General features: G+C 54.8%; 1 long non-coding RNA gene across 1 annotated transcript; it reads left to right on the forward strand.

Annotated features, from left to right (window-relative positions):
* Positions 1 to 1,117: 1,117 nt before the first annotated feature.
* LOC128311057 (uncharacterized) lies at positions 1,118 to 2,389 on the forward strand. Its single transcript, XR_008288978.1, has 2 exons — positions 1,118 to 1,424; positions 2,192 to 2,389. It is a non-coding gene; the product is annotated as an uncharacterized LOC128311057 (long non-coding RNA).
* Positions 2,390 to 6,000: the final 3,611 nt, after the last annotated feature.

A 6,000-nucleotide genomic window follows, 5' to 3' on the forward strand; every position in this document is an offset into this window, starting at 1 on the left:
GCCGCCTCGCCCTGCCGCCTGCCAGAGGGAGGGCCCAGGTCTGGGGCAAGAGAGGCAGGTGTGCGGGGCCCCCGGTCTGACAGACCTCAGCTGACAGGTCGCAGGCCTCAGGCAAGCTCTGGCTTCATTCCCTCCGCTAACACTTGTGAGGAAGATAAGCTAGTGGGCCCCGATCCAGCTGGATGCTGGGGCCACAGAGAAGAACCCAGTGCGGCCCTGTCTGTGGTTCCTTCCACACGGGCCCCAGCCACCGTGCCCAAGCCCCACGCACGGCAGGGTGACCAGTGTTGGGGAACACAGGCCCCATGGCAGTAGCCCCTTGGCTGAGTGGGCACCCGGTTTACTCCTTCTGCCCCAACTCTGTCTAAACATGGCCTTGGCCCTGACCACCTGGGCCTGTCCTCAGCGTCCTGTAGGACGAGGCCCACCTCCAGCGCCTCACCTGTTCCCTTTCTCCCCATTCCCTGGCGAACCCTTACTTACCCGTTCTGGTCTCATCTCAGATGTCACTTCTTCCAGGAAGCCTCCCAAGCTGCTCCGTGGCTTTGTCTGCTGCCTGGCTGCGTCCCAGCTCAAAGACAGTGACCATCGTCCCTCCTCCCAGCCCAGAGCTTGGTGCCAGGCTGAGCCTCAGCAAATGTCAGCTACGTGCCTGTGTTTTGGAAGCAGAAGAGATCTTGGAGGCCAGCTAAACCCATCTCTCATTTCTCTACCAGAGGAAGCCGAGGCCCAGAGAGACAGAATGGTGTACTCTGGGTCACACAGGGAGGCAGTGCCAGGGGTGACTGTCACTTGCGTGGCCACGGCCCCCTCTGCAGCTGCTGCGTCCCCAGGGAGCAGGGCCCTGCTTTGTTCTCCTCTCCCTTACCCATTAATAATAGGATTAAGAGCAAGTTGTTGCCAAGGAGAGAGACTGACTTTAAAAAACCGACCCAAGCACACTTTAAGAGAATGAAAAACTTCAGCCATCAGCACTTTTTATTTAGACCCGAATTCATGAATTTTAACCAAATAGGCACTGGCACGTTAGGTATTAATATATGTGCAATTATGTAAAACCACTATTATGGCTGTAATGAAAATTAGATTCTGACTAGGTGGTGGCGTTCCAGGAGGGAGGCGACCTCTGGATTCCAACGCTGTGACCTCCGATCGCTGTTGCCATGGTAACGTGGCTGCCTTGGGACTGTGTGGACAGGAGGCTGGTCCTGCGGGGAAGGGCAGCTGACAAGGCTGGCCTGGGCTGGGCTGGTTCGGACCTGCAGACCCCATATCTGGGCCAGGCCAGGGCTGCTCCGATCACCAGGGGGACGTGGTGGCGTGGGCAAGACCAGCCAACCCACAGTGCCCCCAGGCCACCCACATCCTCTGGTTCTCCTTCTTGACTGCCCCTCCAGGGAAGTGTCCCTTCCGTCTTTCCAAAGGTATTTGTTGAGCATATACTACGTGCTAGGCCTATGCCAGCTGCTAGGGTGTAGTGACAGGTCCCTGAACCCATCAGCCTGCATCTCAGAGTGGGGGACATAAAATAAGGAGCAGACACATGGGCGAGGTCGTTTCCGAGCCTGCCAGTGCCAGGAAGGCTGTGGAGCGGGTGTATATGTGTGACAGGGAGTGACCAGGGCAGGGGAGGGCCCTTCCATCAGGGTGGTCGGGGACGACCCCCTGGGAAGCCAGTCGTTTGAGCCAAGGCTTGAAGGAGGAGAGCGAGCCAGCCACGCAAACGCATCAGCAGCCCTTCAAAGTCAGTAGGGTGGCCGGATAAAATAGGGCACACAGTTAAATTTGAATTTCACAATGAAATTTTCCACTGCAAATAATTTTTTAGTGAAAGTGTGCAGTATTGGGGACATTCTTACACTGAAAACACAATCTGTTGTTTATCTGATATCCAAATTTTTATTTGCTAAATCTGGCAAGCCCATCAGAGAGGGGAAGGGGTTGCGGGGGGCCGCGGGTGGTAGAGGTGGGCAGCTCCCTGCCCGTATGCCTGCCCCGGTGGCCCTGGAAGGCTGCTCGTGGTCTCCCTGCCAGTTTCGACCCTATGTCATTCTGACCCTGAGCCGGGAATGCCCTCTGGTCCTGTCTCTGCCTGCCCCACCCGTGCGAGGCCCCCTGGGTGCTCTGGTCTTCACCCACCCACCAGCTCGGCTTCCCATTGGACTCCCCTCACACCTGCCTCCTTCACCAGGCTCCTCGATCCTCAGCCTGCAAGCCTCAACTTGGACGTTGCCACCTTGGAAAATTTCCTGTGACTCCAGGCTGTCCCCACTCTCGGCTGATTCTCACTCAACACCTCGCTGTTTTGTTTGGTTTTGTTTTTTTTAATTAGCCATGTATATTTTTATACTGTGGTAGCATACATCTAAAATTCACCATTGTAACCGTTTTGCAGTTTCCGCTTAAGCGGCGTTACCACTCACGATGTTGTGCAACTATCACCGCCATCCATCTCCAAAATTTTTCGTTTTCCCAAACAGAAACTGCCCCCATGAAACAGCAACCCCCCACCCCTCCCCCACCCTCCATCCCATTTTCTGTCTCCGTGAACTCATCGCCACCAGGGACTTCATGTAAGTGAGATCATATGGGGTTCGTCCTTTAAAAAAAAATTTTTTTTTAATGTTCATCTCTAAGAGAGAGAGCACACAAGTGGTGTGCACTGATACACCCATCCTGAGGTGGGAGGCAGTGCCTGCTGGGCTGTGCCCTCTTCCGGGAGTCGGGTCTGATCTCCCCCTGCGCAGCGGCCTGGGGTCCCCGAGCCAGCTTCTGTGCCCCTGGCTCAGGGCAGGGGACCAGGCTGGCAGCTTCGGGGGTGTCCTTATCGTCAAGCCAAGATGTAAGCACCTGGGGGATGTGGCTTTGAGCTTCTCTGGAAGCAGATGCCAGGTGCTGGAGGGAGGTCTCCCCTGGGTGCTGGAGCTGATGTTTCGGTTGGCTTCATTTCGTTCATTTCGGACTCTTCCTGCCCTGGTCCTTCGGTCTTCCCTGCCGTTCACTCCTCCCTCTCTGTCTCTCTTTGCCTGTGTCTCTCTGTCCATCTGTCTCTCCGGCTGGTCTGATTTCCCTCCATCTCTGGTTCTCTGCTGCTCTCCTTGGCCATTTCCCTCAGATTTACAATGGAAGAAAGCACACCAGGGACAGAGCCCCCGGTCTGGGCTCACGGTCCCAGGCAGGCCAGGGGCGAGTCACAGCCTGGGCCGGCTTCTGTGCTCTCTGTCCTCATACGGTGAATCTGTGTGCCTGCATTTTTGCCTCCTGTGTCTCCTGGGAAGGTACGGGGTTCTTCCCGCCATCGGCCCACTGAGAGACCATGGCCCAGAGTCACCCTCCCTGGGCAAATGAGGGGACAGCCTGCCGTGCTGGTGTTGAAAATGACGAGCAGTCTCCTGGCCACATAGAGCCATCAGGACTTGCCGGCTAAACGTAGACCCAGGTAAGCTACTCACCCCCACCCAGGGCACCCTGCTTGGGGTGTTCCCCACAAGCACTTCTTCCTGGGAGGATGGCAGAGGCAAAGGTCAGCTTTGGGTGAGGGAGGAGCATCTTCCTACCCAGGAGGCCAGGCTGAGGGTCACAGACCCAGGTCCGGCACCGTGGTCATCTCCCAGAACCAGATGAGCACCTGGAGAAAGTCGCCAGGAAGGCTGATCTGGCTGGCGATGGGCAGGCCATGGCGTCCCACAAGAGAGGGCTATAGGCAGCTTCCCAGGTGGTTCGCAATGATCCGGCCTCCCAGTCCGCAGGCCCCTGTGTCACCCCCTCTCTTTGCACACGGGCTGGACCTAGTGACTTCTTTCTAACGAATAGCAAATGTAACGCAAGTCACTTCTTCAGCCTAATGCTCTCCCATCTGAGCTATTTCAGCCAGGTGGCAGGGGTCACTCCAGGGATGTCACATCTTTTTTTTTTTTATGTTTATTTATCTATTTATTTTGAGGGGGGAGGGGCAGAGAGAGAGAGAGAGAGAGAGAGAAGGAGAGAGAGAATCCCAAGCAGTGTCCACAATCAGCGTGGAGCCCGACGCAAGGCTCGATCTCACGAACCACAAAATCTTGAACCGGAGCTGAAATCAAGAGTCAGATGCTTAGCCGACTGAGCCACCCAGGCGTCCCCAGGAATGTCACTTCTGGGCCACAAAGAGCTTCTGGCTTTCACCTTGTAGGTCCTCTCTTGCCCCGCCTCACTTACTTCCTCCAATGAGAACTGGTTACTGTGCGATGAGCCGCCCTATGGAGAGGCCACCTGACAAGGAATTGAAAGATGCCTCCTCCTGCCAACATCCACTGGGGGCGGGGGGCGCCCCAACGCCCTCCTGGGTGAGCTCGGAAGCAAGTCTCGTCAGTAGAGCCTGAAAGCAAGCCTGCAGCCCATGCCGACAGGTCGGTTGCAGCCCTGGGGACCGGAGGACCGAGTTAAGCCTTCAGAAACTGTGAAATCATAAATTTGTTTTAAGCTGCTGAACTTTGCAGTAATTCGTTATGTAGCCATCGGCAGCTGAGACAAGTACATGCTGCCCTGCGTTACGAAATCATGTCTTCTATTATGTGAAATTCTACTACAGGCAAATTGCTCTAACTGGGAAAAAGTCAGAAGAGTGGTGGCCTCCTGGGAGCAGAGAGGCAGGACTGACTGGAAAGGGGCCTGAGAAGTCCTTCCGGGATGACGGCAATGTCTTCTGTTCTGACAGCGATATTTATGCTATGTGGGTATACGCGTTTGTCGAAATTCAGCAAATGACTTTCAAGATGTGTGCATTTCAGTGTATGTACATTTCACATCCAAAGCAGTAAGTGCTAATGTATTTAGGGGGAACTGGACTGATGTCTTCAGTTTACTTTGAAATGCATCAAAAAATAAGATGGACTGATGGATGAATATTGATAAAGCATGTATTATTAAATGTAAGTGGTAGAATTTTACCGGTGTAGTATATGGGTGTTCACTAAAAATTCTTTTCACCTTTGCTGTGTGTTTGAAATTTTCATAGCAAAATGTTGGGCACGATCACTCGCTTAGCAAGTACGGCGTGCTCAATGGGAGAAAATTAGAAGGATAGCATTGTGGGGTGCATAGTAACTCTAATCGAGGTTTGTTTTGCGCTAGGCATCTGATGAGGCTCCTTCACGTGCATGATCTCATTTCATTCTTACGGCCAGTGTACAAGAAAGCGATGATGAGTCCAAATTTACAGATGGGGAAACTGAGGCATGGGGAGTCACTCCCTCAAGGTTGTGCAGTGAGCAAGCGGCAGAGCTGGGATTTCCCCAGGTCTGAGTGCTCAGAAGGGTTGAACTGTGTCAGCCTGGGGGTGTCATGCCTCTCTGTGCCTCAGTTTCCCAGTCTCCGAAGTAGAGATGCAAACCGCCTTGCGGGTGAAATCAGGTAACCGTGGCTACGTCTTTTGAGGCTCTATCTGTGCAGGCTCCGTGCTGTAGCTGAGAGAAGCTTGTGGACGCTTAGGCACGTGGACTTCACCTCTGCGCCCCCTGCTACCCCCACCAGAACAGGTGCACAGTAGGTGTGGCTGCCGAGGCTGGGAGGTGTGGTCGGCTCAGCCTGCCCTCCCTGAGAGCCTGGGCTCTTTTCTTCTGGGTCAGTGGCTCAGACACATGCCCAGGGCTCCTGGGTGCCTCATTCTCACGTGGTGGGTCCCACATGTAGAGGTGAAGTTGCCTCACCACGGCTGGGCTCTATGGGCCTCACCTCCACCCCTCCTTTCACAAGGGAGGAAGCTGCTCAGTCCATCAGCAGTCCTGGCCTGAGAGGAAAGCCTTCAGGGCCCTGCTCCTGCAAGTATCAATGCGACACAGGGAGGACTTCCCTGAGTGCACCAGCACCCACAGATATGCATTTGCACAGGGGCTGGACCCAGGGATGGGATGCTGACTGAGCACCGCCGGTGTACCCGGGGCTTCTCGGCCGTCACTCTCATGTCAGCCTGGAGAAGTGGGTGTTACTGTTCCCACTTCTGTGGTCAGGGATATGGAGACTCAG

This window comes from Acinonyx jubatus, chromosome B4, assembly GCF_027475565.1.
Source record: "Acinonyx jubatus isolate Ajub_Pintada_27869175 chromosome B4, VMU_Ajub_asm_v1.0, whole genome shotgun sequence".
Classification (NCBI taxonomy): Eukaryota; Metazoa; Chordata; class Mammalia; order Carnivora; family Felidae; genus Acinonyx; species Acinonyx jubatus.